The 26,299-nt window shown below is 43.6% G+C and overlaps 1 protein-coding gene across 4 annotated transcripts in view; it reads right to left on the bottom strand.

The window, feature by feature from the left end:
• LOC104668646 (supervillin) overlaps nt 1-26,299 on the bottom strand; it is a 286,257-nt gene that overhangs the window by 211,020 nt on the left and 48,938 nt on the right. For 2 of the 4 annotated variants that reach the window (XM_030941491.1, XM_030941492.1), the window contains exon 1: nt 22,661-22,930. The exons of the other annotated variants lie outside the window; for them this stretch is intronic. The gene's annotated coding sequence lies outside the window, so the exon portion shown is untranslated. Of the gene's footprint in view, nt 1-22,660; nt 22,931-26,299 lie in introns of those variants that run through there. 4 annotated transcript variants of the gene reach the window in all.

The raw sequence follows: 26,299 nt of genomic DNA, 5'->3' as shown, positions 1-26,299 counted from the left end.
CTGTAGTCCCAGCTATTTGGAAGGCTGAGGCAGGACAATGGAGTGAACCTAGGAGGCGGAGCTTGCAGTGAGCTGAGATTGCACCACTGCACTCTAGCCTGGACAACAGAGCAACACTCCGTCTCAAAAACAAAACAAAACAAAACAAACCTACTGCTATGCAAACTACGTTTGGTAAGACAAATATACACTAAAGGCTCCAGTTCACTCTTCAGACTCTCTATCAACCCCCATAATGGAGGAAAAAAGGGGATGGGTCCTGATTGATCCTGGATGACCTTCACCTCCTTTCTCATGGTTTAAGTGACGCCTTCTGGATGCATGTTACCGAGGGATCCTCCCTCCTTAGCCTCCCAAGAGTAGCCAGCCCTACAGGGGCATGCCATCATGCCTGGCTAATTTTTTATTTTTTATAGAGATGGGGTCTCACTATGTTGCCCAGGCTGGTCTCAAACTCCTGGCCTCAAGTGATCCTCCTGCCTCAGCCTTTCAAAGTGCTAGCATTACAGGCATGAGCCACTGTGTACCTGGCCTACTCCTAACCATTATGCTCTGATGTTCCACTCTTTCAAAAAATAATACAAAAGCTTTCAGAGAGGTAAAAAGGTTTTCACAACATCCTTCGTAGTATCTCCAGGATAAATCTATATGCCTTTTAATAAGCATAGAGATTTGCACCTGACTTCTCTGTCTGGGGCAAAAGGGATCTTTGTCACTGAGAAAGCCCCAACATAGTTTTATATCCCACACCTAAGGATACCTTTTTGCCTGGAAAGACATGATAGGGATCTCTCCCTAGATCTTCGGATAGGAGTTCACCGCCTCCTACAGACGACCAGTGAGACTGGTGCACTTATGCCAAGGTCTCACTAAGGGTGGGTATTACCCTTGAGCTCAGTTTTACTTAGTTTGCTACACCCAAGTAAAATAGATGTGCACTTAGCGTCTCCAGAGTACAACACACTGCGTTATGTGCAGAGAAGGAAAAAAGAAACTCAGGCAATAGTGAAGCTAGAAGGACTTTTAAATAAAAGTAATTTGAAGTTCTAAGTAGAAGGATGGGAACACAAAATTGAGGGAAGAAAGGGGAAAGTCATATTCTGAGGTTTCTCTTCAAGGAGGAAAATCACACTGGGCATGATACGGTTTGGCTGTGTCTCCACCCAAACCTCATCTTGAATTGTAGCTCCCATAGAGTCCACTAAACTCCTTTCCTCTATAATATCCCAGTCTTGGGTATGTCTTTATTAGCAGCGTGAGAAAAGACTCATACAGAGCATTAGTGCTTGAAGGCTCTGAAGGAGCTAGGAGCTCTCACATTTTGCTGGTTGGAATTCAAAAAAGAGGCACAGGTACTTTGGGAAACAGCCTAGCACGTGTTTTTTCCTTTTTTCATAAAGTTAAACTTACCATATGAACCAGCAACTCCACACCCTATGTATTTACAGTGAAGAAGAAAAAGTGAAAACTTATGTTTCCATGAAAATCTGCTCATAAATGGAACCGGAGTTTTATTCATAATCACTAAAACATGGAAACAATCTCAAAGTCCTTTGGTGAGTGAATCAGCAAACTACAGCAACACAATGGAACACGACTCGGCAACAAAAACGAACTACTGTTGACACACAACAATGTGATCAGCTTAAGCGCACCATGTTAAATGAGAGAAGCCAGACTCAAAGGAAATCCTGTGTGACTCCATTTGCATAACATTCCGGAAAAGGCAAAACTATGGGGATAGAAAACAGCAGTCGTTGCCAGGGTTTGGGGGCTGAGTGTGGGGACTGATGACACAGGGGCAACAAGGAACTTTTTCAGGATGACAGATATTTACATCTTGATTATGGCGGTGGTTACACAACGGTATGGGCTTATCAAAACAGACCTGGGCCAGGTGCAGGGGCTCACACCTGTAATCTCAACACTTTGGGAGGTTGAGAGGAAAGGATCATTTGAGGTCAGGAGTTCAAGACAAGCCCGGGAAACATGGTAAGACCATGCCTCTACAAAAAATAAAAATAAGCCAGGCGTAGTGGTGCAGTGTGTACCTACTGTCCTAGCTACTCAGGAGGCTGAGGCGGGAGGATTGCTTGAGCCCAGGAGTTTAAGGATGCAGGGAACCATGCCTGTGGCGCTGTACTGTAGCTTGGATGATGCAGCAAGACCCTGTCTCTCAAAAATAAATAAATAAATAAACTGTACACTAAAAAGAGGCAATTTTATTATATATGAGTTATATACCAATAAATCTGACTTTCTAAAAGTAGCTCAGAGAAATGATGCCAATAAAATCATCTCATGGAATAGTCATCTTCTAAAGGTTCTACAAACCATGTATGTAACTTCCTTTACTAACTCCCAGCTCCAATTTCTTCTCACTCTATATTTACAGGAAGACTATTAGTTGTTTATTTTTAGAGAGTAAAGCTCCCTTAGTTATATAAAATTTCTTAAAGCAACCTCTGAGTGTTTAGATAATAATGGGAATTCTCTTGTATTAAAAATACAGGAGTACTGTACTGTAGCCTGGGCACCAGAGTGAGACCCTGTCTCAAAAAATGAAAAAAAAAATAGAGGAATATGGGGCTGTTTCTCCTCATGCTAAGTATGCATCTGCTCATCACCGAGGAAAGAAGGCAGAAAGGATCCAGTAACTGTCTGTCTACACAGATGAGGCCTACAAAACCACTAACTCACTGACATACTCAGGTACTACGATCCAAACGTTGAATTATGTTGAAAGTAAGTCAAGGTTACTGCTAAAATCTTCAGGCAAGAAGTAAAATCTAAGATAATTTTTTTTCTTTGAGATGAAGTCTCACTCTGTTGCCCAGGCTGGAGTGCAATGGCGCCATCTCAGCTCACTGCAACCTCTGTCGTCAGGGTTCAAGCAATTCTACTGTCTCAGCCTCCCAAGTAGCTGGGACTACAGGCACATGCTACCACACCCGGCTAATTTTTGTATTTTTAGCAGAAACGGAGTTTCACCGTGTTGGCCAGGCTGGTCTCGAACTCCTGACCTCAGGTGATCCACCCAACTCGGCCTCCCTGAGTGCTGGGACTACAGGTGTGAGCCACTGCGCCCGGCCAAATCTAAAATAAACCTTGACTGTCAAATGGTAAACCTTTAGTGGGGCAGAAAGATTTTTTCTTTTTTTTTTTTTTGAGATGGAGTCTCGCTCTGTCGCCCAGGCTGGAGTGCAGTGGCCGGATCTCAGCTCACTGCAAGCTCCGCCTCCCGGGTTCACGCCATTCTCCTGCCTCAGCCTCCCGAGTAGCTGGGACTACAGGCGCCCGCCACCTCGCCCGGCTAGTTTTTTGTATTTTTTAGTAGAGACGGGGTTTCACCGTGTTAGCCAGGATGGTCTCGATCTCCTGACCTCGTGATCCACCCGTCTCGGCCTCCCAAAGTGCTGGGATTACAGGCTTGAGCCACCGCGCCCGGCCACTGTACTATTGAAAAAACATAACTGCACTATGATTCAGTCTACATACCCAGACCAAAAACAACGTGAAGGATTCTGGTTTTCTTCTAGAGTCAATACTCCTGGTTGCCCATGTGTGCTGAGTACTGTTCTAGGCACTACAGGTACAATGATAAACCAATGTCCATGTCTCTATGGAGCTCACATTCTCTTGGGAGTAACTGACAAATAAATAAATGAATGGACAAATACACGTATTGATCCCTAAGAGACTGAATGTCAGCTGGTAAGAGCAGGGAAGGAAAGGTAGACTAAGAGGATGGGGGATTCTGTTTTAGATAAAGTGGTCTGTGTCTCTGAGGAGCTACCATTTGAGCAGAGCCCCCAGAAGAACTGGGGAAGAAGGCTGGGGCACATCTGCAGGGAGAGTTTCGCTGGAGGAAAGAACAAGCGCCAACTCCCACCTCTTGAGATAAGAGTATGACTGGTATGTGCAAGAAACTTGCAAAGTGGCCAGTCTGGCTGGCGTGCAGAGAGTGAAAGGAAGAGAGCCCGGGTAGCCAGCAGGAAGTGTTGGTCAGTGATGGCTGAGTGCTGGCCACACAGGCTCTGGGGCCAGGACTTTGGAGTTTATTCTCAGAGTTTCTAGAAGCCCCAGTTGGATAAAAACAAGAGAGTGACATAATCTCAACTTAGTTATAAAGACTCACTGTAGTTGCTCTGAGGAAAACAGACTTTGGGGAATGGGTAGACAGGGAAGTGGATGAGAAGCAGCATGGAGCTCTATAGGAGGCCCCCACAGCCATCCTGACAGAGACGATGGCCCTGGGATGGGAGGTGACAGTGGAGGCAATGAGAAGCGGCCAGCCTGGGTCACTGAGTGAACGAAGGTGCCGTTGATGGAGATGGAGATCGAGACGTTGGGATGAAGCAGGTTAGCAGCCACCTGAATTGCTGGAAAACGTATTGGTATCGCTCTCTGGGAGTTAGTGGTGTGATTTAAGATACAGGAAAGTTGTCAGCTGTGGTGGCAACACCTATAATCTCAGCAGTTTGGGAGGTTGAGATGAGAGGATCACTTTAGCCCAAGAGTTCAAGACCAGCCTAGGCAACTCAGGGAGACCTTGTCTCTACAAAAAATTTAAAAATTAGCTGGGCATGTTGGTGTGCACCTGTAGTCCCAGCCACCTGGCAGGCTGAGCAGGGAGGATCACTTGAGCCCAGAAGGTCGAAGTTGCAGTGAGCTATGATTGCACCAATGCACTCCAGTCTAGGAGATAGGGTAAGACTCCATCTCAAAATAAATAAATAAATAAAATAAAAAGATAAAGAAAAGGTTAATTTGACCCCGATAGTTTTAAACCTTAAGACTTTAAACGTTTTACAATGGAAATAGTTGACTCAGGACCAGTTTATATATTAATTTAATCTTGCGATAGCATCTCCACCAACTAGGCCACTGACTGTATACAGCTAAGGAATGGATTTCTGTGAGAAGCGATATATTCCATTAGAGAACTTTCCAGGAAACAAAGATTTCCAGTGAAGCTAATAAAAGCTTCAAAGCTTTATAAAATAGATCATCAAAGCTTTGAAGAGCCCCTTTATTTAACCCTTGCTAAAACAAAAGCATGTCAGCCAGGTTGCAGAGTGTGGGTATTTTCTGTCACATTTCTGCGATACAAAGGTTTAGTCTGATGGGAAAGAGAAGTCAAATTACAAGAATCTTTAATTGGTTTACATGTTAAAGTCTTTTGTGCAAACATCGTTTGTTTGACATAATCCATATCAAAGTATTTATCGGCTTTACAGATTATTTTCTTCAGCTGTCCTAAGATTTATAGGTTGAGGAAACTCTGAGTTTTACGAAGCTGCATTTCATCTAGAAAGAGGCCAGAAACAACAAGAGAATGTAAAACAGGATTGAATTGATCCCTGCAAGTTAGAGTGAAGTGCAGTGGCAGGAAAGCCAGCAAGCCTCAGCCTCCATATTATATGATTTTGTACACATCCCAAAATCACATTTGTTTCATCCAAGACAGGAATCATGCCCAGGATTCAAAATGGAAGGGAAAATTTAAATTGTTTTGATTGGAATAACTGTGTCTGGCTAACATGTGCTTCTTCCAGGAGTCCATCAACTCCTCTATTTTCCATCTTTTCCTCCCTCTTTCCTCCTATCCAACCCTAAGAGCAACAGCAGAGTCTGATGAGGGACTGGATCAAAATCCACTTTGGAACACCAGGCGCAGAGAGACCCCAGAGACTGCAGGCACCGACTTCACTTTTCATCTATTTCCTCTGTTAAGGAGAAAATGTTTCAATCCAGCTGGAACCGTCCAAACCTTGAACCTATCTTAAAAACTTCATCTGCTTTTCATTTTTGAAAGTTTTACTCAAAAGAAATTAGCTCCCCAAAGTAACCTTACTTATCCACCCTTCCATTATCAGCCAAGAGAAAAATCTCCTTTAGTCACGTAGCCCCACGATAGATGCCTTCAACAGCTTCCCAATGTTTCCTTTAAATAACATTTTGGAAATCCTTTATTGGTTTTCCCGGGTGTTTTCCCACCACACTGCATCTCTTAGGATATGCTTTGGAAAGATCTGTTCTTAAAAGAAAATTTGCTGTATTGCTCTAAAGTATTCCTTACTCAAATCTCTGAACTTAGTGACTTTTCCCACAGTATCAACTATTCAGCACAGATTTTTCTGGCTTATTGTTTTAAGATGTCAAGGATGCATTCTGCTTTTCCAAACTGAAGCTAGGACTTCCGATCACATATCCCCTCCCTTCCTACACTAACCAGCTGTTTCTGCCTCTTTCCAGAAGACAGCAGGATAGAGGCTGTATACTCTAGGCTTCTCCTAGATCATCCATTCAGATATTTACCTTATTTCTTTCCAATGGCTCCAAACATATCATCTCTATTCCTATTTTTTTAAATCTCCAAGTTAAACTATACACATGGCCACACAATGTCAAACCCTCTGCCAAGACTGAATTAGTGTGGTTTTCTCTTTGGACTCCTCTCTAATGACCTAAAGATGTATTATATCTGGATTCTCAGAGGTCTGTAAAATATTAATGCCTATGATGTAAAATGCTAGAAAATTGGGTCAGTCTGAATCTCTATTATTAATCCAGCCTGCTATCATTTCTCTGTGAGGTTCTATAATATATTCTGAAACTGTCACTGACCAGAAATCCCAGTAGTCACTGACCCACTTAAGAAGCTAATGAAACCTATAGGCTCCCTCTCCAGAAATATCCCCAAACAAAATGGTACCTGCAATTGCTCTTCTAGACCAGGGTCAGCACACTGTAACCTGTGGGCCAGATCACTGTCAATTTTTGCCAATAAAGTTTTATTCGAACACAGCCATGCTCATTCATTTCTGTATTACCTATCGCTGTTTTCATGTTCCAGCGGCAATGTTGAATAATTAGAGCAAAGACTGTATGGTCCACAAAACCTGAAACATTTATAATATAGCCCTTTACAGAAAAAGTTTGCCAGTCTCTCCTCTAGAGTGTTAAAACCAATGACGTCTAAGACAATAACCAGAAATGCCATCCTGGATCACCTAAGCGTAGGAGGTTGAGGCTGCAGTGAGCCGTGAGCACACTGCTGTGCTCCAGCCTGGGTGACAGAGCAAGATCCTGTCTCTAAAAAAAGAAAAAAAAAAAAAATAGAAATGCCACTCTGGGTGGCTTTGCACAGTTACTTAACTAAAATCCAATTTTCCTTAGGCTAAAAATTAAGTAATAAAATTACACACATAAGTGCCCAGCATGGTGCCTGGTATTCAGTAGGCAATTAATACTGTTTATTTTTTCCATTTGTTATGCTCCTCCTTGTGCTTCAGTACTAGGTACAAATATCTCCTCCTCTCTGCTGCACTTTCCCTGCAAAGTGGGAAGTTCCTTCCTCTTGGCACCCTAAATTATTTTATCACTGCTATTCCATGTTCTCTTGAGCTACTCACTTATCTTTCTTAGAATTTAGAATGTGGCTTCCTCTGGAAAAAATTCCATATATTATTTATTTATCTTTGTTTCTCCAGTGCCTGGCACACAGCAGGATCTTAGCAAAGTTTGTTTGTTTGTTTGTTTGTTTGTTTGTGACAGAGTCTCATTCTGTTGCCCAGGCTGGAGTGCAGTGGTGTGATCTTGGCTCACTGCAACTGCAGCCTCCCAGGTTAAAGCAATTCTCCTGCCTCAGTCTCCCAAGTAGCTGGGATTACAGGCACCCACCACTATACCCAGCTAATTTTTGTATTTTCAGTAGAGATGGGATTTCACCATGTTGGCCAGGCTTGTCTTGAATTCCTGACCTCAGACGATTCACCCACCTTGGCCTCCCAAACTGCAGGGATTATAGTCGTGAGCTACTGTGACCTGCCTTAGCAAAGATTTCTTTAGAGAATGAGTGAAGAAATAAATCTACACTAGGAATATTCTTATTCTAAAAGATGCCGTGCAATGACCATGAATTATATGTTAGTAAATAATATCAGATATTCCAAGCTGAGTTTCACAAATAGTGAATACTTTTTTTTTAAATCACTGATTTAAGGTCCTAACTTGCTATGTATTTGTATTAGTCCATTTTTACACTGCTATGAAGAACTACCTGAGACTGAGTAATTTATACAGAAAAGAGGGTTAATTGACTCAAGTTCTGCATAGTGGGGGAAGCCCCAGGAAACTTAAAATCATGGCGGAAGGCAAAGGGGAAGCAAGGCATGTCTTACATGGCAGTAGGAGAGAGAGAGCGAGAGCTAGGAGGGCACTGCCAAACACTTTTAAACCATCAGATCTTGTGAGAACTCACTATCACAAGAACAGCATGGGGGAAACCACCTCCATGATCCAATCACCTCCCATCAGGTCCCTCCCTAGATGTGTGGGGATTACAATTTCGAGATGAGATTTGGTTGGGGACACAGAGCCAAACCATATCAGCACTACAGCAGTCTCGCTAAGCAGCAAAGGACAGGGTTAACATTTCAACCATGTGTACGTACCAAGAAGTTCTTAGACCCCAAGGAAGTAAGAACGGCTCTTGTTAAAACCCAACTGTAGAAAATTCTCTAATTAAGCCTCTCATCTTTGAATGATAATGTGAAGTATGATATGCCTTGTCTGTAACAAGAGCCTCAATTTAACATTTCTACCAATAGTGATACCCTTTAGCATAATATTTTTTTGAAAAGGTGGGGCCAAGCACAGTGTATCACACCTGTAATTAGAGCATTTTGGGAGGCCAAGGCAGGAGGTTCACTTGAGCCCAGGAGTTTGAGACCAGCCTAGGCAACATAGCAAGACCTGATCTCTAAAAAAAAAAAATTAAAAATTAGCCAGACATGGTGGTGTGCACCTGTGGTCCCAGCTACTTGGGAAGCTGAGTGGGGAGGATAGCTTGAACTTGGAAGGTTGAGGCTGCAGTGAATTGTGATCGTACCACTGCACTGTAGCCTGGGTGACAAAATGAGATTCTGTCTCAAAAAAAGGTGGGGGCAGTGTTTCTTAGCGTTTTTCATGGGTTTGGTTAGAAAAGATTCATTCATTCAAAAAGGAATGAATTAGTCACTGATTGAGGCAGTGAGGAGACAACAGCAAAGCAATAAAGTTCCTGGCCTTACTGTAGTAAAATAAATTAGCTTAGAAAAATCTCAGAATTAGCCGGGCGCGGTGGCTCAAGCCTGTAATCCCAGCACTTTGGGAGGCTGAGATGGGCGGATCACGAGGTCAGGAGATCGAGACCATCCTGGCTAACACGGTGAAACCCCGTCTCTACTAAAAAATACAAAACACTAGCCGGGCGAGGTGGCGGGCACCTGTAGTCCCAGCTACTCGGGAGGCTGAGGCAGGAGAATGGAGTAAACGCCGGAGGCGGAGCTTGCAGTGAGCTGAGATCTGGCCACTGCACTCCAGCCTGGGCAACAGAGTGAGACTCCGTCTCAAAAAAAAAAAAAAAAGAAAAATCTCAGAATTAATGTTGACAAGAATCTTCTTGGAGTTATTTATATTCCATAAATTTTCCATTATATTATATTCCACAAATAAATAAGAATGTCTCGCATTTCCAAACTAGAGACAGGTTTCCATTTGGATTGTTTGCTATAGCTTGCTGTAACAAATGACTATGTACCTGGTGACTTAAAACAACACAAATTCTTATGTAGAGTTTTAGTTGTTAGATGTCTGGGTCTCACTGGGCTGCAAGTCAAGGTGTTGGCAGGGCCTCATTTCTGCTGGAGGCTCTCAGAGAGAATCCATTTTCTTGCCTTTTCCAGCCACCTACATTCCTTGGCTCACAGCCCCTTCCTGCATCTTCAAGGCAGCAACAGCCCTGAAGACTGTGTCCCATGGCATCACTCTGACACTGACTCTCCTGACTTCCTTCTTCACTTCCAAGGACCTTTGTGATTACAAAGGTCCCACCTGGATAGTCCAGGATAATCTCCCCATCTCAAGGACAGCTGACTCGCAGCCTTAATTCCCAACTGACATATAACTGAACATATTCACAGCTTCCAGGGATTGGGATGTGGATATTTTTTGAAGAGGAGGAGACAGGGGGCATGATTCTTCCTACCCCACATATCGCTAGAGCAATCAGGCCAATGAGCCCAGTCCACACGCATGGCCCCAGTCTGAAGCCTGGCATACCACCATTTATAGAAACCAGCCCTCAGCCAGGCACAATAGGCTCATGTTTGTAATCCCAGCACTTTGCAGGGCCAAGGTGGGAGGATTGCTTGAGGTTAGGAGTCTGAGATCAGCTTAGGCAACATAGCAAGACCCCATTTCTGTAAAGAAAAAGTTAACCAATTAGCTGGACATGGTGGTGTATGCCTGTGATCCTAGCTACTCAGGAGGCTGAGACTGGAGGATTGTTTGAGCCCAGGAATTAAAGGTTACAGTGAGCTACAATTGCGCCAATGCACTCCAGTCTGGGCAACAGAGTGAGACCTTGTCTCTAAAACAAAAAAAAGAAGAAGAAACCAGCCCTGTCCAAGCTACTCCCACCCACACAGACCCGCAGAACCTCACAAGGCACGCCTCTGCTCTTCCACCAGTCCCACTGTAGCAAGCTTCCATTTCCTGTCCATCAAGCCATGTTACATCTTCACCCTCAACTGTTCTAAGAATAAAACTAATACTCTTTCTCCCCCTTATCCACCCTCCCAATAGAAAAACCATGCCCTTTCCTCCAGTCTTCGCCCAAGTGTTACACAAAGATGTGTTCATGATAGTAAAGATGTATTCACAGGTAACTTATTGCTATATGCCTGATCAGCCCAATTGCCCATAGGACTGATGTTTATGATTTCTTTTGAATAAACATAGAAATGGACCCTTCCCAATCTTGAAACCTGAGAAAGTTACATTTGTCTTATCTGAGCTCCTTTCTCAGGAAACCAACCATCAGTCCTCTGAGATAGTATCGAGGAGCTGCAACTCACCAGATCACTGCATCTAGGCAATAAAACACCAAACCCCTCACCCATCATGATACCTACTGACCCCCCTGCTTCCTGTTGACCAATTCCTCATCCTTACCTCTCCATAATTCCTGTTCCCAGGCATGGTTACATTTCTTCCCTGCTATATAAACCTCTGATTTTAGTCAGTCAGAGAGATGGATTTGAGACTGATCTCCCATCTCCTCACCTGCAGCACTTGAATAAAGCCTTCTTTCCTGGCAATACTGATTGTCTCAGTGATTGGCTTTCTATGTGGCGAGCAGCAGCAGGATCAAGACCAAACCCCTGGTGTTTTGGTAACAATTGCTTCTCTGTGTCACCTAAACATATATACATTCATTCATTCTTCTGTTTTTAAGTGGGGAAAAAAAGTGTGTGTGGAGACTTCATGGAGATGGCCGAATAGGAACAGCTCCAGTCTCCAGCTCCCAGCGCAAGCGACACAGAAGACAGGTGATTTCTGCATTTTCAACTGAGGTACTGGGTTCATCTCACTAGGGAGTACCGGACAATCAGTGCTAGTCAGCTGTTGCAGCCCAACCAGCGAGAGCTGAAGCATGGCGAGGCATCGCCTCACCTGGGAAGCACAAGGGGGAAGGGAATCCCTTTTCCTAGCCAGGGGAACCGAGACACACAACACCTGGAAAATCGGGTAACTCCCACCCCAATACTGCGCTTTAAGCAAATGGGCACACCAGGAGATTATATCCCACACCTGGCTGGGAGGGTCCCACGCCCACAGAGCCTTCCTCATTGCTAGCACAGCAGTCTGCGATCTAACTGCAAGGCAGCAGTGAGGCTGAGGAAGGGGCGCCCGCCATTGCTGAGGCTTAAGTAGGTAAACAAAGCCCTGGGAAGATCGAACTGGGTGGAGCTCACAGCAGCTCAAGGAGGCCTGCCAGTCTCTGTAGACTCCAATTCTGGGGACAGGACACAGCTAAACAACAACAACAACAACAACAACAACAACAACAACAACAAAAAGCAGCAGAAACCTCTGCAGACGCAAATGACTCTGTCTGACAGCTTTGAAGAGAGCAGTGGATCTCCCAACACGGAGGTTGAGATCTGAGAAGGGACAGACTGCCTGCTCAAGTGGGTCCCTGACCCCTGAGTAGCCTAACTGGGAGACATCCTCCACTAGGGGCAGTCTGACACCCCACACCTCACACGGTGGAGTACACCCCTGAGAGGACGCTTCCAAAGCAAGAATCAGACAGGTACACTTGCTGTTCAGCAGTATTCTATCTTCTGCAGACTCTGCTGCTGACACCCAGGCAAACAGGGTCTGGAGTGGACCTCAAGCAATCTCCAACAGACCTACAGCTGAGGGTCCTGACTGTTAGAAGGAAAACTAACAAACAGAAAGGACACCCACACCAAAACCCCATCAGTACGTCACCATCATCAACGAACAGAGGCAGATAAAACCACAAAGATGGGGAAAAAGCAGGGCAGAAAAGCTGGAAATTCAAAGAATAAGAGCGCATCTCCCTCTCCAAAGGAATGCAGCTCATCGCCAGCAACGGATCAAAGCTAGACGGAGAATGACTTTGACGAGGTGAGAGAAGAAGGCTTCAGACCATCAAACTTCTCAGAGCTAAAGGAGGAATTACGTACCCAGCGTAAAGAAACTAAAAATCTTGTAAAAAGAGTGCAAGAATTGATAACCAGAATAATTAATGCAGAGAAGGCCATAAACGATCTGACAGAGATGAAAACCATGACATGAAAAATACGTGACAAATGCACAAGCTTCAGTAACCGACTCGATCAACTGGAAGAAAGAGTATCAGCGATTGAGGATCAAATGAATGAAATGAAGTGAGAAGAGAAGTCTAAAGAAAAAAGAAGAAAAAGAAATGAACAAAGCCTGCAAGAAGTATAGTATTATGTAAAAAGACCAAATCTATGTCTGATTGGGGTACCTGAAAGTGAGGGAGAAAATGGAACCAAGTTGGAAAACACTCTTCAGGATATCATCCAGGAGAACTTCCCCAACCTAGTAGGGCAGGCCAACGTTCAAATTCAGGAAATACAGAGAATGCCACAAAGATACTCCTCGAGAAGAGCAACTCCAAGACACATAATTGCCAGATTCACCAAAGTTGAAATGAAGGAAAAAATCTTAAGGGCAGCCAGAGAGAAAGGTCGGGTTACCCACAAAGGGAAGCCCATCAGACTAACAGCAGATCTCTCGGCAGAAACTCTACAAGCCAGAAGAGAGTGGGGGCCAATATTCAACATTCTTAAGAACAGAATTTTCAACCCAGAATTTCATATCCAGCCAAACTAAGTTTCATAAGTGAAGGAGAAATGAAATCCTTTACAGATAAGCAAATGCTTAGAGATTTTGTCACCACCAGGCCTGCCTTACAAGAGACCCTGAAGGAAGCACTAAACATGGAAAGGAACAACCAGTACCAGCCATTGCAAAAACATGCCAAAATGTAAAGACAATCAAGGCTAGGAAGAAACTGCATCAACTAATGAGCAAAATAACCAGTTAATATCATAATGGCAGGATCAAGTTCACACATAACAATATTAACCTTAAATGTAAATGGACTAAATGGTCCAATTAAAAGACACAGACTGGCAAATTGGATAAAGAGTCAAGACCCATCAGTCTGCTGTATTCAGGAGACCCATCTCACATGTAGAGACATACATAGGCTCAAAATAATGGGATGGAGGAAGATCTGCCAAGCAAATGGAGAACAAAAAAAAGCAGGGGTTGCAATACTAGTCTCTGATAAAACAGACTTTAAACCATCAAAGATCAAAAGAAACAAAGAAGGCCATTACATAATGGTAAAGGGATCAATTCAACAGGAAGAGCTAACTATCCTAAATATATATGCACCCAATACAGGAGCACCCAGATTTATAAAGCAAGTCCTTAGAGACTTACAAAGGGACTTAGACTCCCATACAATAATAATGGGAGACTTCAACACCCCACTGTAAACATTAGACAGATCAACGAGACAGAAAGTTAACAAGGATATCCAGGAATTGAACTCATCTCTGCAGCAAGCAGACCTAATAGACATCTACAGAACTCTCCATCACAAATCAACAGAATATACATTCTTCTCAGCACCACATTGCACTTATTTCAAAATTGACCACATAATTGGAAGTAAAGCACTCCTCAGCAAATGTACAAAAACAGAAATTATAACAAACTGTCTCTCAGACCACAGTGCAATCAAACTAGAACTCAGGACTAAGAAACTCAATCAAAACCACTCAACTACATGGAAACTGAATAACCTGCTCCTGAATGACTACTGGGTACATAACAAAATGAAGGCAGAAATAAAGATGTTCTTTGAAACCAATGAGAACAAAGATACAACATACCAGAATCTCTGGGACACATTTAAAGCAGTGTGTAGAGGGAAATTTATAGCACTAAATGACCACAAGAGAAAGCTGGAAAGATCTAAAATTGACACTCTAACATCACAATTAAAAGAACTAGAGAAGCAAGAGCAAACACATTCAAAAGCTAGCAGAAGGCAAGAAATAACTAAGATCAGAGCAGAACTGAAGGAGATAGAGACACAAAAAACCCTCCAAAAAATCAATGAATCCAGGAGTTGGTTTTTTGAAAGGATCAACAAAATTGATCGACCGCTAGCAAGACTAATAAAGAAGAAAAGAGAGAAGAATCAAATAGACGCAATAAAAAATGATAAAGGGGATATCACCACCGACCCCACAGAAATACAAACTACCATCAGAGAATACTATAAACACCTCTATGCAAATAAACTAGAAAATCTAGAAGAAATGGATAATTTCCTGGATGCTTACACTCTCCCGAGACTAAACAAGGAAGAAGCTGAATCCCTGAATAGACTAATAGTAGGCTGTGAAATTGAGTCAATAATTAATAGCCTATCAACCAAGAAAAGTCCAGGACCAGATGGATTCACAGCTGAATTCTACCAGAGGTACAAGGAAGAGCTGGTACCATTCCTTCTGAAACTATTCCAATCAATAGAAAAAGAGGGAATTCTCCCTAACTCATTTTATGAGGCCAACATCATCCTGATACCAAAGCCTGGCAGAGACACAACAAAAAAAGAGAATTTTAGACCAATATCCCTGATGAACATCGATGCAAAAATCCTCAATAAAATACTGGCAAACCGGATCCAGCAGCACATCAAAAAGCTTATCCACCATGATCAAGTGGGCTTCATCCCTGGGATGCAAGGCTGGTTCAACATACACAAATCAATGAACGTAATCCAGCATATAAACAGAACCAAAGACAAAAACCACATGATTATCTCAATAGATGCAGAAAAGGCCTTTGACAAAATTCAACAGCCCTTCATGCTAAAAACGCTCAATAAATTTGGTATTGATGGAACGTATCTCAAAATAATAAGAGCTATTTATGACAAACCCACAGCCAATATCATAATGAATGGGCAAAAACTGGAAAAATTCCCTTTGAAAACTGGCACAAGACAGGGATGCCCTCTCTCACCACTCCTATTCAACATAGTGTTGGAAGTTCTGGCTAGGGCAATCAGGCAACAGAAAGAAATAAAGCGTATTCAGTTAGGAAAAGAAGAAGTCAAATTGTCCCTGTTTGCAGATGACATGATTGTATATTTAGAAAACCCCATTGTCTCAGCCCAAAATCTCCTTAAGCTGATAAGGAACTTCAGCAAAGTCTCAGGATACAAAATTAATGTGCAAAAATCACAAGCATTCTTATACACCAGTAACAGACAAACAGAGAGCCAAATCATGAATGAACTTCCATTCACAATTGCTTCAAAGAGAATAAAATACCTAGGAATCCAACTTACAAGGGATGTAAAAGACCTCTTCAAGGAGAACTACAAACCACTGCTCAGTGAAATAAAAGAGGACACAAACAAATGGAAGAACATACCATGTTCATGGATAGGAAGAATCAATATCATGAAAATGGCCATACTGCCCAAGGTAATGTATAGATTCAATGCCATCCCCATCGAGCTACCAATGAGCTTCTTCACAGAATTGGAAAAAACTGCTTTAAAGTTCATATGGAACCAAAAAAGAGCCTGCATTGCCAAGACAATCCTAAGTCAAAAGAACAAAGGTGGAGGCATCACGATACCTGACTTCAAACTATACTACAAGGCTACAGTAACCAAAACAGCGTGGTACTGGTACCAAAACAGAGATATAGACCAATGGAACAGAACAGAGTCCTCAGAAATAATACCACACATCTACAGCCATCTGATCTTTGATAAACCTGAGAAAAACAAGAAATGGGGAAAGGATTCCCTATTTAATAAATGGTGCTGGGAAAATTGGCTAGCCATAAGTAGAAAGCTGAAACTGGATCCTTTCCTTACTCCTTCTACAAAAATTAATTCAAGATGGATTAGAGACTTAAATGTTAGACCTAATACCATAAAAACCCTAGAAGAAAACCTAGGTAAGACCATTCAGGACATAGGCACGGGCAAGGACTTCATGTCTAAAACACCAAAAGCAACAGCAACAAAAGCCAAAATTGACAAATGGGATCTCATTAAACTAAAGAGCTTCTGCACAGCAAAAGAAACTACCATCAGAGTGAACAGGCAACCTACAGAATGGGAGAAAATTTTTGCAATCTACTCATCTGACAAAGGGCTGATATCCAGAACCTACAAAGAACTCAAACAAATTTACAAGAAAAAAACAAACAACCCCATCAAAAAGTGGGCAAAGGATATGAACAGACATTTCTCAAAAGAAGACATTCATACAGCCAACAGACACATGAAAAAATGCTCATCATCACTGGCCATCAGAGAAATGCAAATCAAAACCACAATGAGATACCATCTCACACCAGTTAGAATGGCAATCATTAAAAAGTCAGGAAACAACAGGTGCTGGAGAGGATGTGGAGAAATAGGAACACTTTTACACTGTTGGTGGGACTGTAAACTAGTTCAACCATTATGGAAAACAGTATGGCGATTCCTCAAGGATCTAGAACTAGAAGTACCATATGACCCAGCCATCCCATTACTGGGTATATACCCAAAGGATTACAAATCATGCTGCTATAAAGACACATGCACACGTATGTTTATTGCGGCACTATTCACAATAGCAAAGACTTGGAATCAACCCAAATGTCCATCTGTGACAGACTGGATTAAGAAAATGTGGCACATATACACCATGGAATACTGTGTAGCCATAAAAAAGGATGAGTTTGAGTCCTTTGTAGGGACTTGGATGCAGCTGGAAACCATCATTCTCAGCAAACTATCGCAAGAACAGAAAACCAAACACCGCATGTTCTCACTCATAGGTGGGAACTGAACAATGAGATCACTTGGACTCGGGAAGGGGAACATCACACACCGGGGCCTATCACGGGGATGGGGGAGAGGGGAGGGATTGTATTGGGAGTTATACCTGATGTAAATGATGAGTTGATGGGTGCTGACGAGTTGATGGGTGCTGACGAGTTGATGGGTGCAGCACACCAACATGGCACAAGTATACATATGTAACAAACCTGCACGTTATGCAAATGTACCCTAGAACTTAAAGTATAAGTAAAAAAAAAAAGTGTGTGTGTGTGTGTGTGCACGATACAACTCTTTGAGAGGAAAGACTAACTTGCTATACAAAAATACTTGGTAAATGCTAGCCAGCTTACCCCCAGTGCAGAGAACTTACAAAGCAGTCTTTGAGCATGATGATAAAGTAAAACATGTTTCTGGAACTGAACATAGAGGTTTGCAGAGATTTCCTCTTGTGAAAGGTAAATAGGAAAAAACCCCACAAGGGTTTGGCTGGCTCCAATGGAGCAAGAGAGGTCACTCTGGGTCCTGAGTTATCACCTTAAGGGGCCGGAGCAGCTGGCAGTTGGAACGCTGAGCTGGACATTGGTTTGGATAAATTAGAGCTAGCTCTTTCTGCTTTTGACAACAGCCTTGACCACATAAAGGGCTACATTTAGGTTGGCATTTGCCTAGCGTGTAACACCCATTTGGCTGTATGGAGGAGATATTCCACCTCTCTTTTCCTACTGGCACACAGCCGTGACCCCTGGGTCTTGGAAACATCTGTTGAGATTTAGCCTCGGTAACAACAGAGTTCCTCCCAGGTCATCAGAACCCATCTGCCTCCTGGACTAGAGATCATTTACTACTTAGGAACATTTCTAAATAAAGGATGACAAAGTAACTGGATCAACTACATGTTTCATCACTGCTATTTAAATGTGGTCATATCTCAATTTCAAATTTAAAAAGTATACACTTAAGGAAAGAGAAATAACACCAGGGAAAGAATAGTATTGAATCTCCCTCCCTGTGAGTGTCCCAGACGTCCTATTCTATAAAATTCTACCCCTTCCCTTTTTGCCTTCAGCTCAGCACACACCTCTTGCTGGGAACTCAGATGCCACAAAGATGCATTCACTTTCCACCCCCAAGTAGTGTTTCCAAGCACACAACGTGAACGATGCTGGAAAGTTTCTATTCCTCCTGCCCCTTTGTCTTGTCATGGACTGGCGATATCCCCAAACCAAAGAAAAAATTTTGCCAGGAGAACCAAGCATGGCCCAGCCCTGAATGCTGTCAGTGCTGCTTAGAGTAACACCTGGGTCAGAATGACAGGGTCTCACTCTTGCCCAGGCTGAAGTGCAGTGGCACGATCATAGCTCACCGCAGCTTCAAACTCCTGGGCTCCAGGTAATGGAGCCCATGTAATCCTCCTGCCTCAGCCTCCTAAATAGCTGGGACTACAGCTGTGCGGCACTATGCTCAGCTAACTTTTATGTTTTTATAGAAACGGGTCTCACTATGTTGCCTAGGCTGCTCTCAACCCCTGGGTTCAAGCGATCCTCCATCCTCAGCCTCTCAAAGTTCTAGGATTACAGGCAAAAGCCACTGTGACCAGCCAGGATACATTTTCATTGGCCACTTACTGCCAGATTCCCAATTCCATAAGGAAAGAGGGAAAGGGATGGCCCTTTCTATCCAAGTGCTGTGTAAACTGTGTCAGGGGCTCATTTGTGCTTGATGCTCATCCTTCAGCGATCACATCTTAATGTTCTACCTTCAACTCAAAGAAACTACAAAGTTCAAGCAGGAAGCCACTCCAGCAATGATCCTGCCTACCTGCCCTCAGTCTAAGGTGCAGATTTAAACATTTAAACAAATGTTTAAAATGGGCAATATCACTAGAAAGTCATTTATCTTCCCTTTAGAAGTGAAGCCAGGGTCTACCTTATCTGAAAGACAAAGGCTCTAGAACAGCAATCCCCAGTCTTTTTGGCACCAGGGACCGGTTTTGTGGAAGACAATTTTTCCATGAACCAGGGGTTGGAGGGGATGGTTTCAAGATGATTCAGGTGCATTACGTTTATTGTGCACTTTATCTCTATTATTATTACACTGTAATATATAAGAAATAATTACACAACTCACCATAATGTAGAATCAGTGGGAGCCCTGAGCTTGTTTTCCTGCAACTGGATAGTCCCATCTAAGGGTGATGGGAGATAGTGACAGATCATCAGGCATTCGATTATCATAAGGAGCATGCAACCTAGCTCCCTCAAACGCGCAGTTCACAATAGGGTTCATGCTCCTATGAGAATCTAATGCAGCTGCTGATCTGACAGGAGGCGGAGCTCAGGGGGAAATGCAAGCAATGGGGAGCAATTGCAAACACAGATGAAGCTTCACTGGTTCACCTGCTGCTCACCTCCAGCTGTGCAGGTTCCAAACAGGCCCAAACCAGTACTGATCCGTGGCCCGGGGGTTGGGGACCCTGCTCTAGAATCTTGCTAGAGTCCTGCATCTGTGAATGACAGGTGTATGTTGATTTAGCCAAGAGGCTGTTCCCTGGAGGAATTCTGTTCAGTAAATGCAGGAAACTATCCTGAGTAAGAAGAATCAACAGGCTTTTGTTCAAAATGAAATTAGTGAGCAGAGTAGAAGCTGGAAGATGTGTGGGGGATATTAAAACCCATGTTCTCTTCTTGTCCATTGCTTCTGCAGCTCTCCTCTCACATTTTATGTTGAGGGTACCCTGAGGTGACCTGAGCTGAATGCATGACCATCTCCCAGCATTGGTTTTCTTGTAGCAGCCCATGCATAAAATTAAAAACACCTGGGTGGCCGGACACGGTGCCCACGCCTGTAATCCCACTACTTTGGGAAGCTGAGGTGGGTGGATCACCAGAGGTCAGTGAGCTGTGATCAGCGCCACTGCAATCCAGCCTGGGCAACAGAGTGAGACTCCGTCTCAAAAAAACAAACAAAACAAAACAAAACCAAAAAAACACCTGTGTTTAGAGCTGCTTGTAGGCAACTAAGGGGACTAACTTGCTCCACTAACTTTTACTAAATTCTCAAATGTCATGGTAAATACAAACAACATATATTTGTGAGAAGAGAAGATGCAGGTAATGAAGCCAGTGAAACCACAGTTTAAGAAACAACTCCTTTCCGCATGCAAGTCTCCTCTGCATCAGATGGGACTTCATCAAATATGTCACTAGAAAAACAAAAATCTAAAACCAAAAGCATTGAGTACAGATTGGAAAGTCTGAAGATGAATGATTAGAAAGCCAGCTACTTTTTTTCTTTTTTCTTTTCTTTCTTTCTTTCTTTTTTTTTTTTTTTTTTGAGATGGGGGTCCCACTCTGTTGCCCTGGCTGGAGTGCAGTGGCGCTGATCACAGCTCACTGCAGCCCTGTCTGCCCAAGCTCTAGAGATTCTCTCACCTCAGCCTCCTGAGTAGCTGGGACCGCAGGCACGTACCACCATGCCCTGCCAAGCCAGCCACTTTCTAAATACCTTTCTGTTGGGTGGCACTGCTAGAGGTCAGGGATCCAGTTCCATCTTTACAGAAGTTCATTTACAGAAGCCCAAACGTCACCATTACACAGAATATCCATGTCATAAACCTGTACCTGTACCCACTGAATCTAAAATTAAAAAAAAAAAAAGTCCACGTCAGGCTCAGTAGCTCACACCTGTAATCCCAGAACTTTGGGAGGCTGAGGCAGGAGGACTGCTTGAGCCCAGGAGTTCAAGACCCTGGGCAATATAGCGAGATCCTATCTCTCCTAAAAATTAAAAATTAACCAGGCATAGTGGCATGTGTCTGTCATCCCAGCCACTTGGGGGGCTTAGGTGGGAGGATCTCTTAAGTCCAAGGGGTTGAGGCTACAGTGAGCCGTGACTGTGCTACTGCATTCCAGCCTGGGTGATAGAATAAGACCCTATCTCAGTAATAATAAAAGTCTGTTTAGTCAAGGAGATCAGCACCAGAAACACAGAGTCTGGCACATGTTCTCAGAGGCATTCTGTCCACTCTCCCCATCCCACCAGTGGAGGTGCACCTGACCCAGCTGGCCTCTTGGAGGAGGCACCTGAATGGCATCTTTAGTAATCAGTCAGATGTAGCTAGTTGAGAAGGAAGAGGGAAGGAAGAGGAGGTAAATGCAACACAAGGCCTGGAGCCTGGTATTTTCAGAAAGCTGATAGGAATTACACACACTACAGCATGGCGCATGGGCAGGGGACCATGGGATGAGAGCCTGTACCAGATGGGCCCAGATGCATGCTGCGATGTTGCACTTTAGCCTCAGGGCTATCACCAAATATTTATGCTGTAAAAAGTGTACCATGCATTTAAGAAAGGTAATGGAGTTTAGGGTAAATCAAAAATAGCAAGAGAGGCTGGGCGCAGAGGCTCATGCCTGTAATCCCAGCACTTTGGAAGGCTGAGGCAGGTGGATCATTTCAGATCAGGAGTTCAAGATCAGCCTGGTCAACATAGTAAAACCCTGTCTCTACTAAAAATACAAAAATTAGCTGGGTGTGGTGGTGGGTGCCTGTAATCCCAGCTACTCAGGAGGCTGAGGCAGGAGAATAGCTTGAACCCGGGAGGTGGAGACTGCAGTGAGCTGAGATCACACCACTGCACTCCAGCCTGGGCGACAGAATGAGACTCCGTCTCAAAAAAAAAAAAAAAAAACGCAAGGAAAGTGACAGGGAAGGAGAAGGCAACCAGCAGGCATGGACACCACCTGCTGGGCTTGCCTTACAAATAACTGGCTCAGGGGCAGGAGAAGGAAAGTTCATGGGAGAAGCTCAGAGTACTGCAGGACAGAAGAGAGGTGAGTTCCCTGTGGAGGTAGGGCAGGAAGCTGTCATAAAGGGGCTGCATTTGTAATTGGCATGGTAGGGAATGGGGCTGGAACTGGTACAATTGGGAAGGAGGGAGAAGGGAATTGTGTGGGAAGAGAAGAGGATGAGCCAAAGAGGATGGGCAGTAAAGTGAGATTTAGGGCACGTGCAGGTGAGGAGGGATGAGAAGTCAGCAGCAAGGATGTCACATAGAATGACAGCCTAAGGAACAGCTGGTGATGGAGAGAGAGTCTCCAGCCACCACAGCACAAAGCATGACATGCAAAGGCATGATGACTTCTAAAGATGGAATGGTGTGTGTGCATGTGTGTGTGTGTGTGTGTGTGCATGTTGAGACACAGAGAAGAATGAGGACGAGGAGGAGGAGGATGAGGAGGAGATAAGAAGCATAAGTTCATGATTTCATTAAATTAACAACCTCCTGACTGTCTCAAAAGTATCAGCTCACAAGAAGGCAACTTTAAGTCCTTGCGCCTAAAATTTCCTTTCCAGACAAAGAAGCTTAGCATAGAAGTTGTGGAAAAGTGTGCCTACCTCTTTCCTAATGATCACATTGGAAAGGCAGCCAAAAAGTAAAACATTCCCTCCAGGCAGCAGTTACTCAAAGATGGTATGCGATCATCAGAACTCGGCTGGATGCTCCCACCAGTCGGACTTCCTCCTTGCTGCAAACCACACTAGGCACATTGCAATAAGGCTTGCTGCCTCTGCATTTCCTTGTCTCATTTGTTTTTTTCAACAGATGCAGAGCTTCTTACACAGGCTTGGAAGGGAGACCAAAAGGGCACCTTAACCCTGATCAGGAACAGACCTTCTGCCTCCGTGTGACTTACCACACACTTCCTCTCAGACCTGTCTTGAAGGGAAGGCTCCGTTGTGACACCCAGCACACACCCTTCCTGTCCCCCCTCCCTCGGCCCATCAGACAGTTTCCTGGGAGGGGCTGGTGATCCTGGCTAGTCAAAGGTCCTAGCATGGACACCCACGCTGGGTCTGGGCTTTGCACCCTTTCCAAATCTCATTTGTATGCATCTTGGAAAGAATCTTCTCCACCTTAAGCAGCAAGTTGGCAGATCTTAACCTCCGGTCACCAACACAGATCCAATACCACACCTCCTCCTCAGCCTTTTTGAGAGAGGAGCCCACGTGTAGGTATCTCAGCCCACAGTCCCACAGCCAGGGGAGAGGGCAGCTGCTGTGTCAGCCCAGCGATGAAGTGACAGACGAAGAGACTCCTCCTGTCCCCAAGAAGCTTTCAGTGTAGCCAGAGAGATGCATTTGTTATCTCATGAAGTAAATATTTATCAAGGATCTAAGTTCCAGACACTGCTCTAGGTTCCTGGTATAAAATAGCAACCAAAACAGAAAGAAATCCTTTTCCTCCAGTAGCTTATTGTCTAGTGATCAGTGAGGAGATACCCTTTACACACATAAGTAATAAAAGGAACCAACCCAATGAAACATGCAAAGGGAAAAATGATGTTGCATTTAGAAGGAAGAAGGAGAAACACTTCTTCCTGGAACTAGACAGGCTTGGTGAGGAAAGAGGAGTATACAAATTCTGTTACAATTCAAATATGCTTTTCTAGGTTCAAGTGTATGTTAGCTACAGAAACGGTCATAGGATATTCAGATGTTCTCAAAAAACACTGTGCTTCACCTCATGTTTAATGACTATTCACCTGTCCTCATAGAATGGTTAATGGGGAGACTTGGCCAAGGGAGGCAGAAACTAAGGACTCAGAGGTAGCAGAGCAGGTGGGTCCAAAGATGGTGCTAAGATTCTAAGTCAGGTGTTGATAAAAAGAGTCAGACTTTGTAACATTTGAAGAGATTTATTCTCAGCCAAATATGACAGGCCAAGGGCCCATGACAAAGGCTCAGGGAATCCTGAGAACATGTGCTCAAGGTGATAGGGCTACAACTTGACTTTATAGATTTGAGAAAGGCATAAGACTTCAATCAATACCTGTAAGATGTACGATGGTTTGGTACAGAAAGGTGGGACAACTGGAAGCTGGGAGTGGGAGTGAGGGTTTCCAGGTCATAGATGGAGTCAAAGATTTTCTTACTGGAAATTGGCTGAAAGAGTTCAATTACTCTCTAAAGACTTAGAATCAATAGGAAGTGATGTCTGGTTAAGATAAGGGGTTGTGGAGACCACAGTGTTAGTATGCAGATGAAGCCTCCAGGTCACAGGCTTCAGGCTTCAGAACTGATTGTAAATATTTCTTATTAGACTTAAAGAGTCTGTTCTATCAGTCTTAAGGTCTGTGCTGATCTTAATGCTGGTCAGCTGGGTCTGAATTCCAAAAGGGAAGAGGGTATCATGAGGCATGTCTGATTCCCCCTGCCCATCATGGCCTGAAATGGTTATTCAGGTTAATTTTGGAACGGCCTTGGCCAAGAGGCTGGTTCATTCAAATGACTGAGGGCCTTAGAATTTTATTTCTGGTTTACACAGGCTTTTCATAATTAACTTATAGCAATCATCTCCCTTCCAACCTAGCAAAACACACACACTTGCTTTGCACATACTTTGATCACATCTTCTCCCTCGGGCAGATTTTCATTGTCATTTACCCCGATTCACCTGCACTAAGAGGTTTCCTGGGATCCAAACACAGCCTGTGCCAGACCCTCACTCTCCATGCACTCTGGGCTCCCCTACCTTGCACCAGAGAAACCCTCTGCGCTGCACTTCACCATGGAAGTGCAAAATCATCCTCACTCTGAATAGCCTCTTTAATCTCATGGCACACTGGTCAGGAAATATGCTTGAGAATAAGCTTTTCATGAAAGTCACCCCAAATCATGACAGAAGCACCAGCAATTACAAGTGCAATAATTGAGTGAACATCTTTGCATAATTTTTTTAATGTGTGAAAACAAAAAGTCAAAAAAAAATCCCCCCAAAAACCAAAAAACTATGCTTCCTTTGGGCCATCAATAGAGAAGTTGTAGAATTCCTTTTGGCTAAAATGGACCTAGGAAGATTTAGTTTGACCCACCCCAGTTCAGGGAGGCTCTTCTGCAGCAACATCCTTGTCAGACAAACACAGAGTTTCTATAGCATGAACCGAAAAGTATCTGAGACAGGTCTCAGTCAATTTAGAAGTTTATTTTGCCAAAGTTATGGATCATGACCTGTGACTCAGCCTCAAGAGGTCCTGAGAACATGTGTCCAAGGTGGTTGGGTTACAACTTGGTTTTATATGCTTTACAGAGACAGAAGACACCAATCAATATGTGTGAGGTACACACTGGTTCAATCCAGAAAAGTGGGACAACTGTGGCGGCGGGGCTTACAGGTCATAGGTGGATTCAAAGATGTTCTGTCTGGAAATTGGTTGAAAGAGTTAAGTGATTATCTAAAGACCTGGAATAAATATAAAGGAGTGTTTGGGTTAATATGGGGGCTGTAGAGACAAAGGTTCTTACGTAGGTGAAGTCTCATAGTCTCATAGGTGGCTGCCCCCAAAGGCAATAGATGGCGAATGTTTCCTATTCGGACCATTAAAAGGTGCTAGACTCTCAGCCAATCTCTTCAGTATCAGGAAAAGACCTGGAAAGGGAAAGGGATTCTCTATGGAATGTAAATCTCTCCCAAAAGAAACAGCTTACAAAGCTATTTCAAAATATGTCAAAGGGATAAAATACTCTGATTTGTTTTCAGTGTCTGCTATCAGCCACACGATGCTACACTAGAGTCAGATTGGAATTTGGTATCTTACCGTTATGTCAGTCTTAGGATCTTTATTTTTTTTAACTTTTATTTTAGGTTCAGGGGTATTACATGTGCGGGTTTATTATGTAGGTAAAACTGCGTGTCGCCGGGGTTTGGTGTACAGATATTTCATTATCCAGGTAGTATGCATAGAACCCAATGAGCATTTTTTCTGATCTTCTCTCTCCCTCAAGCCTCCACTCTTAAGTAGGCCCCAGTGTCTCGGGCTCCCCTCCTAGTATCCAGGTGTTCCCACTGTTTAGCTTCCACTTATGCGTGAGAACATGCAGTATTTGGTTTTCTGTTCCTGTGTTAGTTTGCTAAGGATAATGGCCTCCAGCTCTATCCATGTTGCTGCAAAGGACATGATCTCGTCCTTTCTTACGTCTGTGTAGTATTTCATAGTATACATGCACCACATTTTCTTTATCCAGTCTGCTACCATT

Source organism: Rhinopithecus roxellana, chromosome 11, assembly GCF_007565055.1.
Source record: "Rhinopithecus roxellana isolate Shanxi Qingling chromosome 11, ASM756505v1, whole genome shotgun sequence".
NCBI classification, from domain to species: Eukaryota; Metazoa; Chordata; class Mammalia; order Primates; family Cercopithecidae; genus Rhinopithecus; species Rhinopithecus roxellana.
The sequence above is the reverse complement of the archived record's forward strand: the minus strand, read 5'-3'. Positions and strand labels throughout refer to the sequence as shown.